The sequence below is a fragment of the Macrotis lagotis genome, chromosome 3 (genome assembly GCF_037893015.1).
Source record: "Macrotis lagotis isolate mMagLag1 chromosome 3, bilby.v1.9.chrom.fasta, whole genome shotgun sequence".
Taxonomy (NCBI): domain Eukaryota; kingdom Metazoa; phylum Chordata; class Mammalia; order Peramelemorphia; family Peramelidae; genus Macrotis; species Macrotis lagotis.
The window spans coordinates 176,795,971-176,808,675 of NC_133660.1; positions in this window are offsets into that span (position 1 = coordinate 176,795,971).

Consider the following 12,705-nt stretch of genomic DNA (forward strand, 5'->3'; position numbering starts at 1 on the left):
CTCACTTTCTCCCTTCCTTTCAAAGACAGCAAGCAATCTGATATAGATTATATATGTGCAATCATCTTAAACATATACATTAGTTATGTTGTGAAAGAAGAATCAGAATAAAACAGAAAAACCACAAGAAAGGGGGAAAAAATTCCCCAAATCAAAAAAAGGTATAATAGTATGCTTTGATCTACATTCAGACTTCATAATTCTTTCTCTGGATGTGGATAGCATTTCCTAGCATGAGTCTTTTAGAATTGTCTTATATCATTGTAATGCTGAGATGAACTAAGTCTATCATAGCACAGTGTTGCTATCCCTGAGTACAATATTCTCCTAGTTCTGCTCAATTCTCAGCTTTAGTTTATGTAAGTTCAAAATCCTTTTTCTCAAGGATATCTATCCTAATATAGCCTCCCTTCCCAACCCAGGCATACAAATACTATATAATGAATAATGTTAGTTACTTTTTTTTAAAATCAGGTTAATTCTTTTAGATCCTAACTTCTTTTATCTCTTTGTAATTAACTTCATTCTTCTTATCCCTTTTCTATGTTTAATCTCCTGAACAGTATACTCTAGTTCCCAGATAACAAATTATGAATACAAAGAATGTTGTCATAGCCTACCAGCAATGATGATGATGAAGGTAGGGAACAAAACCAAGGTCACTAACTGCCTTATCAACTGTACCCTTTTATCAGAACTGGTTCTTAACTAATCTTTAATCCTTTGGCTACATTCAATTTGTTGCAAGGTTGCTGCAAGAATTAAAAAAATAAATATGTAAAGTACCATACTTAAATTCAATGCTTAATGCTCTATAATTTCATCAGATTGCAAATCCTCTATGCCTTTAGTCATACAGAAATACTGTACCGGAAAAAATCACAAGACAGGCCCATATTCAAAGCACTTCTGGCTTAGGAGTACTTCTCTGATCTATAACTGTATTGTGTAGTGTGTTGACATGATTTTTATAAATGCAGGACTTCATGATGTGACATCAGAAGGGAACTTTAGTGGAGCATTATTTTAATGACAAGGTACTGACCTAGAGGAGCTCAGTCCTCTGAATGTTCATAATCTGCACTGCTTGATGCAAATCCTTGAGGAAACCTGGGTGTCTGGTTCTGGAAATATGCAAGCATGCATAACTATTGTATGACTGCTTCCTTTCAACTTACTGCATAGTGAAAAAAAGTCTTTTAACTGGTTTCTGAGCCTGAACTGAGAGTATATAGAAAAAAACTATAAATGCACAAAGAGATAGCAGGTTTTCTTTCCAACCTTTATCTCCCACCAAGGTTGCTATGAAGTCAAGTGGGGGTGGGAGGTAAGATGGTGGTGGTGGTGTGGAGATCTATATCATATTTCACTTTTCCTACTCTTAACAGGAAAGTATAGGAGTGCAGAAGACAGAACAGAACCTATGGGCTTCAGAAGATCAAAAGACACAACAGAGGTCCAAGAACTGGAGTCAACTGCAGAGTTTGATAGCAACTGAGTCTATGAGGAACCAGTCCTGGGTAGAGACCTGCTTGACCCAGGTCAGCAATCTACCAGACCACTAAGATGCCATTCCCTGAAAACAAGGGAGTGACTTGACTTGTTTTTGGTTATGCTTTACCTGGAAGTAAACTTAATGGAATGAATATTTTAGAGCTATCACTATAAACTTGAGTTCATTCTCCTTAGGGATGGAGAAATTGTGGAAAAATATGTTTTGATTCATAGGAATGTTTTTGTGATTTGGTTCTTGCTATATCTTCTCAGCAAACATTGCTTTATAAAAGTTTGTTGATAGTAATGGGACATGAAGGATATCAACTGGTCAAAATTATATTGGGAGGACTAATCATCATTTAGGTGATATTTAAAAAGATATTAATTGGGCAATTGATATTGAGAGAAATAGTTTGCTCAAGCCAATTACAGAAGAATCACCTCAATCCTTCAGTGCTAACCCTTCAATTGTAAGGGGGAGATGTAGTTGAATTCTGGAGATCTAATATCCCAATGCAAGTTGAAGATGGAAGAAGGAACCCCGAGCCTATATGGACTACATGTAAATTACTTATTCATTATCTTAATATCTTCACTTCTGGCTCATAGTCAGTCCTAAATAAATGTCTGTTGAATTAAATTGAACTTCAGTTGGTTTTAAACCAAGAGAAATTGAAATTTTACTAATTTTGTTTTCCTTGGATTACAAGTACTGCTCTTTAATTCAAAAACCTAACAGGCAAAATCTGACCATTATTTGACTCTTTTCTTAGCAATTCTGAAGATGTGATGAGCCTCTGGCAAATTACATATTAGATCAGCACTTTGCTGATGGTTTATGACTCCTTATAAAGAAGATAAGAACTGAAAGATTTCCTAATCATTCCTCTGTTTCTGTCTGTATTTTATTCATCTTAAAAGAATGAATCCTCCCCTCCTCCTTATTTACATTATAGTCTATATACAGTGGCTAAATTTAGCACAATATGCTTGCTAGCCCCATTTGCATGTAGTGGGAATGATTCTTGGCTGAGTAATAAGCATCTGACCTGAAATGGAAAGGCACTGGGTAAATTGGAGGTGTCACTCATGATACACATGCTAAAACAAATAGCCACCACCTAAACAACACCAGGGTGAAAAAAAGATCTGGAGTAGAAAGTTTAATCCAACACTGAATCCTCCACCTAGTTAAGAAAAAAATCAGAAAGTGCTTTTACCAGATTAGGTGTTTCAACTGTGTCCAAACTTGACAAGTCTGTCTCTTTTGACAGCAGATTTTTAGAATTTTCTAATGCACACCAATAGGCATTTATTGAATGCCTACTTATGTTTCAGGGACTATACTAAACTCTGAGGATACAAAGAAGGGCAAAAGTCAGTCCCTACCCTCAATGAGCTCACAATTTTAATTTGACAAGATGTAAACAACTATAACAAACTATATATATATATATACATATATATATATGTATATATATATAAATATATGCATATATGTGTATGTATGCATATTGGATCAATTGAAAATAACCAATAGAGGGAAAGAACTAGAATTAAGTAGCCTCAGCAAAAGCTTTTTGAAGAAGGTAGGATTTTAGCTCCGAATTGAAGGTTGCCAGGAAAGCCATAAGGCAATGATTAGGAAGAAGGGTATTTCAGCTGTGGGGAGAACAGTAGAGGAAAATGCCCTGAGCTTAGAAACGTTTTGTTTGATGAAAAGCAAAGAGACCAGATCACTGGATCACAGAGAATTTTTAATTTCCTCAATTGTAGAATGAGAATAATTAAAGCACCTCCCTCATAGGTTTTTTTGTGATTATCAAATTAAATAATATTTGCGAAGTTCATATCACTTTGCCTGGCAAATAACAGGTCCCTTCTTTCCTCTTTTCCTTCCCCACTTGGGGGAAGGTGAAATAAGGAACAAGAAAACTAGAAAAGTAGGTGGGAGTCAGGTTGTAAAGAAATTTGAAAGTCAAATCAATTTTATATTTGTTTATAACTATATTTATTGCATATATATGTATATATAAAATTTCTATATAAAATTGATGGGGAGCCATTAGAGTTTATTGAAAGAAAGAACAGATCCTAGAGGGTGACACATCCAAATCTGCATTTTAAGGAAGATCCACTTGAAAATTTAGTGGAAGAGGGACTGAAGTGGGGATAAAATTATGGCAAAGAAGTCAACCAGAAGGTTATTGTAATAGCCCAGCTGTGAGGGGATGATCCTGCATCAGGACAGTGACAATATCAAAGGAGAAAAGGAAGCAAACAGAAGAGATGTTATAAAGGTAAAATTGACAGGATTTGGCAACAGTTATGGGAGATAAAATGAAGAATTGAGGCTGAAACCTAGGTTTTGAGCCTAGTAGAATGGAAGGAAGGGGGTACTTTTATAAAATACTTTGGAGCTTTTTGACTGATTAGTTTAATTTGATTAGTTAAGACACTAGTTAAACTGACTAAGTTTAACTTAATTCTCAGTTATATATTTAAATTCATCAGCAAGTGTGATAATTATCTTAATATGTTTGTAAGATGATACCTCTATTTTTAGAAGGATGCATTCCTGCGGGGGTCCTTGGAACCTGACAGGAGGGACAGAGTTGGAGAAATGAGTTGAGTCAATAAAGGGGTAAAGGCAGGAGCAGGTTGACTGTCAGCAGCTTGGATTTATTTTTATAGTCTCAGAATCATGTATGCTTCAAGCAAGCAAACTAAGATCATTTCCTTGGTTACAAAAGTGTACAATTTTCATCATCAATCATATAATTCATGTGGTTACAAGTTTGATCATGTAGTGGTTACAAGTTTTAATCATGTGATTACAAGTTTAATTAACAATCATATAGTTAATTGATTTCTTATCCCTACTCAGACCATGATAACCTCAACCTATCTGTTACCTTATTTATTATTACATTGTATAATTGTTAGTTCATTTAAAGTTATTAATTAAGCAATTCTTTTAATGGAAAGTTTTTTATATTTTTTGTGTAAGTAATGTTTTTTGATACATTTCCTTAACAATCTAGTGAGGGTCTTTATGCTTGTCCACCCATCCGTTAACTCTTACAATAACCAATTTTTCTTTCAGGCCTTGTTGGTAGAAACCACGGTTTCTGTGACTTTTTTATTCTTTCCCATGAAACTAAGGCTGCTAGAGTTCAGATATCGGTCACCTGTACTGTTTTCTCACCATGTTTTTCATATACTCCTGTGTATGATAAGGGGGGCAAAACTATTAATTTCCCTGGAATTCTATCTGACCAATCTTGTATCTGTATTCCCTGTATATATTCTGACATCTCCTTGGAATTCCCAGTGCTGGGTTTTCCAGAAATTTCATAATGTTGAAGCATTTTTTTATGCCTCAGGGAGAGGCAGTCCTGTTAAATTTGGACAGAGTTTACAATCTGTTTTATTCGAGGAATTTTTCTGAAATCCTTCCTTTATAGTTATTCCACAATTAGGGTAAGTAAATATTGCAATCAATAATAAACCTGTAAATATTGGTATGCATGGAATCCCTATATATATTGAAGGAGGAAATGTTGTTCCATCAGGCAGTGTGACTGCCTTGAGTCTTCTTGCTGCAACTGTGTCAAACAACTTAGAGACCCTGGCTCCCAACACATTCCAAGGTCAAGTTAATTGTTAAGAACTTCATTATTTCAAAGGATCCCTAAGTCTTTCGACAGATGTAAATATACTCCTATCAGCCCAATTCCTAGAAGCCTGAGTAAACCAAAGGTCTAGCCTCCATCAACTATATTCAAGCTCTGGCTCCTAATCAAAGAAATAGTACTTCCACTTACTCCTCTGTCTTTTCAGTTTCTACTACTATTGGTCTATCACTAAGATCCGTCACTTCTTTAATGTCCATTACAGCCAGAAGATTTTATTAAATGAAATTGTTCCCAGAGGATTTGTTAACTGAGGTATCATTATATGGTCAAAATCAAACATTCCTAATCAGATAACTTAAGAAATAATAAAGTTTATGTTATTTTCCAGTATTGAAAAAATTCAGGGGTTTACTGATAAATATAAATATTTAATAATTGGATCTCTGAAAAAACATGTAACTATGACACACTTTTAAGTTTTATCCATATTATTACATTTTCCAAGTCTGTATAACCAACAAAGCACATTCTCTAATTTCTGAGTTATAAATACATTGAAAATTTGATTATTATTATGTGTCTCAAACTGTTTCCAGTATTGTCTTGAAAATATCTCACCTTAGTTTTCTCAGTTTACAAAGTACTTCTCACAACAATATCTTGCCATTAGATAGTCAAGCATTTTCCCATCTTATAGATGAAGAAACAAAAACTCAGAGATGGGAAGTGGTTCAACTGTCATTATACATCCAGTAAGGTTCAGAGACAGGTTCAGAGTTAACTTTTCTTGACTCCAAGTCTCATATTCTGTCACTATTATATGAATCCCATAGACTAAAATTTTTTTGAAGAAATCATCTGAATAAGAATGAACAATTCTCAAGAATGAAATTCTGATAGTGCAAATATTAAAGTAAGGAAGAAAAGGGGGTGCTAACAAAAGAGTTGTATGTAGACACACAAAGAACTAACTGATCATCTTGGATTTAAAGACATGCATAAAAGATGGAAATAGATGTCCATTATCACCACTATTATTCAATATTGTATTTAAAATGGGGCAATTAAAGTGGTGAAGTGAATAGAAGACCAGGCCTTGAGTCAGGAGGACCTGAGTTCAAATATGATCTCAGATACTTGATACTTAGTAGCTGTGTGACTTTGGGCAAATCACTTAACACTATTGCATTGCAAAAAGATCTCAAAAATATTGTATTAGAAATTTTAGCTTTAGCAATAAGAGAAGAAAAAGCAATGGAAGGAATTTGAATAGTAATGAGGAAACAAAATTCTCACTCTTCGCAGATGATATGATGGTATACTTACAAAATCTTAGAAAACCTTAGCAAAGTTTATTTAGCAATAAACCCACAAACATCATCAGCATTTCTATATATTACCAACAAAGTCCAATAGTGAAAGATAGGAGGAAAACTTCCATTTAAGTAATTGTAGACAACATAAAATACCTGGGAATTTCCCTGCCAGAACAAACCTAGAAACTATATGAACATAATTACAAAATAGTTTTCACAAAAAAAAAAAAATCGGATCTAAACAATTTGAAAAATGTCAATTGTTCATGGATAGGTCAAGTTAATGTAGTAAAAAATGACAATCTTACCTAAATTAGATTATTTATTTAGTGCCATACCAATCAAACTACCAAAAATATTTTATTGAGCTAGAAAAAATTTTAACATTTGGAGGATCAAAAGATCAAGAATATCATGAAAATTAATGAAATATGTTCATTAAAGTGACAGTTATCAAAACTATCTGTTACTGACTAAGAAATAGAGTGGTGGATCAGTGGAATAGATTAGGGTCAAAAGAAATAGCAACAAATGAGACTATAGTAATCTACTCTTTGATAAAACTAAATACTCCAGTTTTTGGGCTAAGAACTCACTATATGACAAAAACTGTTGGGCAAACTGAAAATGAATATGGCAGAAATTAGGTGTAGACTAACATCTCATACCCAATACCTAGATAAGAACAAAATGGGCACAGGATTTAGACATAAAAGGTGATGTTAGAAAACAATTAGGAGTCCAAGGAATAGCTTGTCAGATCCATGGAGAGGGAAGTATTTGGTTTTTTATTTTTATTTTTTTTGTACAAATGATTTTTTTTATACATTACTAAAACATTCTTGTTTAAGAGTAAGCATAATACCCCGTCCCTCAAAAAATATAGACCCTCATGAGCAATAAAGCAAAGAGAAAATAATAACAGCAACAACAATAATAATAATAATGAGGCAGCCAGGTGATGCAGTGGATGGAGCACTGGCCCTGGAGCCAGGAGCACCTGAGCCCAAATCCAGCCCCGGATACCCAACAATCACCCAGCTGTGTGATCATGGGCAAGCCACCCCAACCCCATTGCCCTGCAAAAACCAAAAAACCCCAAAATAAAATAATGATATTAAAAATATTAATAATAATAGTAATAAGGGTGACTACTTGGTGCAGCGGACAGAGTACAGACCCTGGAGCCAGGAGCACCCCGGGTCCAAACCTGGCCTCAGACACCCAACAACCACCCAGCTGTGTGACCCCAGGAAAGCCACCCAACCCCACTTGCCCTGCAACCCCCCAAAATAATAATAATAATAATAATAATAATAATAATAATAATAATAATAATAGTAGTGCTTTGTTCCAACACCTCTAGCTCTGTCACAGGTGGATCACATTCTTTATGATAAAGTCCATCACAAAAGCTACTAGAGGGAAGCATTTTTGATCAAATAAGAGCTAGAGAACATTATAAAATGTAAAATGGAAATTTTGATTACATTAAATTAAAAAGGTTTTGCACAAATAAAACCAATACAAACCAAAACAAATCATTATTGTTTAGAGAAATGCAAATTAAAGGAACTCTGAGGTACCATCTCACACCAATTAGATTGACTAAAATGACAAAAGAGGAAAATAATCAATGTTAGAGAGGTTGTGAGAAAACCGGGACACTTATGCATTGTTGGTGGAGTTGTGAACTGATCTAATCAATCTGGAAAGCAATTTGAAACTATGCCCAAAGGAAAATAAAACTGAATACCCTTTGATCCAACAATACTACTACCAAGTCTGTATCCCCCCCAAAAAAATCATTAAGAGGGGGGAAAGACCCAATATACAAAAATATTTATAGCAGCTCTTTTTTGTATGGAAAAGAATTCATAATTGAGGGAATGTCCATCAATTGGGAAATATGATGGAGCACTATTGTTTTGAGCAGGTAGACTTCAGAAAAGTCTGGAAAGACTTGCATGAATTGATACTGAATGAAATGAGCAGAAACATAACATTGTACATATTAATGGTAACAATGTGAGATAAAAAACTATCGACTCAGTTCCTCTCAGCAATTCATAGTAATCAAGGATAATTCTAAAAGACTTGTGATGGAGAATGTCAATCACACCCAAATAAAAAGGAGACTGAATGCATAACAAAACATATTATTTTCACTTTTAAAAAATTGTTTTATTTTTTTTCTTTCTCATGGCTTTTTTCCCCTTTAGTTCTGATTCTTCTTTCACATCAGCATTAATGTGGAAATATGTTAAACATGATTATATAACCTATATCAGGTTACATGCTGCCGTAGTGAGGGGGAAGAGAAGGGAGGGAATTGAAAAATGTGGAACTCAAAAGCTTACAAAAAGAGAAATGTTGAAAACTAAAAATAAAATAAAATCACATTAAAAAAAACAAGATGGAAGCAAGGGCATAAACACCAGTGAAATAGTCCTGTGAGAACAATGTCAGGGGCATTAAAGTTTAGAATGAAATTAAGTTAGGAGAGAAAGGTTAAATATATAAAAATGGGTTTTAAAAAATCTCTGTAAAGGCTAAGAGGAAAATCTAAGAAGAGATAGGAACATTGCTTGGAGTGTATAGAACAATAATAAAGACAGAGCTATTTGTTATTTTGCTTTTGTATTCTCTAATAATCTTTGGACTTTTGACTGAACCAAAGGAGGATGGCAGCATTGTTTGAGAAGAATAGAGGGACACTTATGGGAGTTTTAGAAGGAAACTTAAAAATCCTCTAGTTCAACTTTTTTATGTTAGAGAAGGGGAAATGAGTACAATGAAGGAAAGTTATTTAGCTAAGGTCATACAGATAAGCACTTTTTAAACAGGTGATACTACCAATGATCTTGGGTTTTGACTTGCTTATTTATCTATCTATATTTATTTGTAAACTAAATTATATGGCACTTATGGGTTTAATAGGTTCTAGAAGAGAATAACAAATATGGATGCTATAAAAGAATTTCATTATCACTTTTTCAAATTCAACAAATAGAAAAGATTATTCCATTCATTTCTCATTTCAATTTTTGCAGTTATTAGAAATTGTTACCTTTATTTCTTGAATGTTGGGATATTGGAACAATGGCATATAAAGATTTGATCCCAAATATAAATGAGTGACTTCCTGGTCTAGAAAAATCCAGATTATATAACCTATATTAGATTACATGCTGATATATCATAGTACATACTTTTACTATAACTCCTTAGGCTTTCTTTACAAGATGAGATGAGATTGGGAGAATAAAAAAAAGCGATCCACTTAAGCATGACTAAAATCTTTGACTAAACTTCAATAAAATAATTTCAGACTAATTACGTATTCCAACATCATAAAAACAACAAATGCATCAATAGAATCATATATCTGAAAGGTGCTTGAGAAATCAGTTCAATCTCCCTCTTTTAGGGCACCTAGGTGGTGTAGTGGTTAAAGCACTGGCCTTGGAGCAAGGAGGATGAGAGTCCCAATCCAGTCTCAGGGACTTTGACACTTACTAACTGTGTGACCCTGGGCAAATTGATGATTGCCTCACATCCAAGGTCATCTCTAGTCATCCTGATTCATATCTGGCCACTGGACCCAGGTGTCTATAGAGGAGAAAATGAGGCTGGTGATTTAGCATAGCATCCCCTCACTCAAATCCAATTCAAGTGCTTGTCATAGCATCCCTCCCTGATGTCATGGTGTTCTTCGAGAATGAAGGACAAACATCATTATAAGTCTCCCTCTTTCACAAATAAGAAAACATGAACAGAGTGCCTAAATGACTTTTTTTCAAGATGACACATCTAATGAGTAACAGAGGTAAAGCTTGAATCCAGGTCTACAGATTCTTTACTGAACCAGAGGGAATACCTGAGAGAAAAGAACCTCAGATACAGTAGGAAAATACCAAATAAAACTCAACTGCTTCCCAGATTTTCCTTGGACAAAATAATTTAGTAATAGTAGCTATACTTTATCTACCTAGTAGAACATACCCTTTTCTCTACTTGGTCACTGTGGACTCCCAGAAGAGAATTTGAGGTCATTTTTTTTTTATTTTTGATTTAATGGAACATAATGTAATGTTTCTTTAATAGATAGTAAGTGAATAAAAAAACATTTATTAAGCTCTTACTATGTGTTAAGCATTGTACTAAACTGAGGAGATATATATATATATATATATATATATATATATATATATATACATATAAATGAAGAAGTTCTTGACTTCAAAAAATTACCATTTTAATAAGGGATACAGCACTATTTTAATAAGGGAGACAGCACTTTTAGGGAAGTGCTGTCCAGGGAGAAGTATTTTAGTTTGAAAATTTTCAGGGAAAATGACTGGAACCATATTAGATTAACACACCCCCTTCAGTAGAACAGCAGAATTAATTTGAATATGATTCCAGAACTGGAAAATGGAGAGAGCAGTTGGGAGCACATACAGAAAGTATTCTAGTAGTGCCAAGAACTAAAATCAATCAAGACTGGAACTGCTCTAGATATAGTGAGCCTTGGGGAACATTTGCCAATCAAAATAGTAGGTATCCAGGGTAGGAGTATTAGAGATGAAAGTGTTAAAACTTTTAGGGTATGTTCTCTGATATTAGTGCTAGAATAACTGGCAAGAAAGTGCTGAGGAGAAAAGTGAAGCATAGCTAACCCTTGTACTTGATTGGCACAATAAAATTTGTTGAACTGAAATTTATATGAATAAACTAATTGTCACTTATCGCCCGTGATAGCTCCGGTGTGGGTCTGGACATGAACTTCTGAGAGTCAGGTCGGGTAGAAAAACATACCCAAACATGCAAGGTTGGGAATTGAAAATCTACCAACTTTAGTTTTGGAAACTCAGACTTTTTATAGCAAAAACTTATCTCAGGAATGACCAGTTAAAGGAGATCCAGTTTTATAATTTCCTGGGTAAATTTACAATATTTGTTCTTAGAAATCTGCATACTTCTCTATCAGAAAAACCTTTTACAACCATCTCTGGAGCCACAGATTACTCCAGGTCAGGGTTCATGGGTGAGTCAATGGACCCATACAATGAGCAATAATCCATACATATCTTTGATGGAAAAAGTCACCAAGGATATGTGAATATCACTCCCAGGAGCTGGCCCTCTACAGTCACAACAAACTGAATATCTGATAATACAATCTTTACATGTCAAAATGTGAATTGTCAGAGGATAAGAATTTATTGGGGACAAGGTATATGCAATGATTCACTTCTACAAATCACACGAAAGTCATCTCATCACATTACAGCTCTATCACATTTAGATCCTAAAATTATATGAAACTATAAATTTTTTCAAATAGAAAGTAATATGCAATTTTTAGTTTTTTCTATTATTTGTAGTTCTTATTGTACTTTTTTTATAATGAGCTTGTAAAGCAATAAAAGCAGCATGAAATAATCTCCCTAGTGATTATAAATACAGCATAATCAAATGTCTTCAATATAATTCAAGGAAAGTACTGATTATGATATTGAGTAGAGCTTTATGGTTTCTGATGGATAGACATTCTTTATTCTCCCACTCCACAAAGTATATATCACTCATTTCAACCATTGTAAAAGCAATATTAGAAACCATAAAATGATTTCTTGATTTAAACCTAGATTAATAAAAAATGAGATAATTGACCCACACTCAAAATTTCCATTAATTTTGATGGATACTTCATCAAATATAGAAATCAATCTAATGAAGTAAAAATTATTGCAGATTTGGGTTTTATATATCCCCAGAAAAAAAATCTGAAGATTCATTAAAAACTAGTAACCAGATATTTTGAAAAACATCCTGATAAAATATTGACACTGTCAAGGATGAACTATAAATTTGTAGATAGAGAAAAATGATTTTTTTAGGGTTTTTTTTTGTAAGGCAAACAGGGTTAAGTGGCTTGCCCAAGGCCACACAAGCTAGGTAATTATTAAGTGTCTGAGACCGGATTTGAACCCAGGTACTCCTGACTCCAGGACTGGTGCTTTATCCACTACGCCACCTAGCTGCCCCTGAAAAATGATTTTATATAATAATATAAATTAATATATTGCCAATATTTTCTTAGGCATTTAACACTTCATCACAGAATTTAAAAGTAGAAGTTTTAATTAGATGGCACTTAGTCAGGGGCAGCTAGGTGGTGTAGTGGATAGAGCACCAGCCCTGGAGTCAGGAGGACCTGGGTTCAAATCCGGTCTCAGACACTTAAT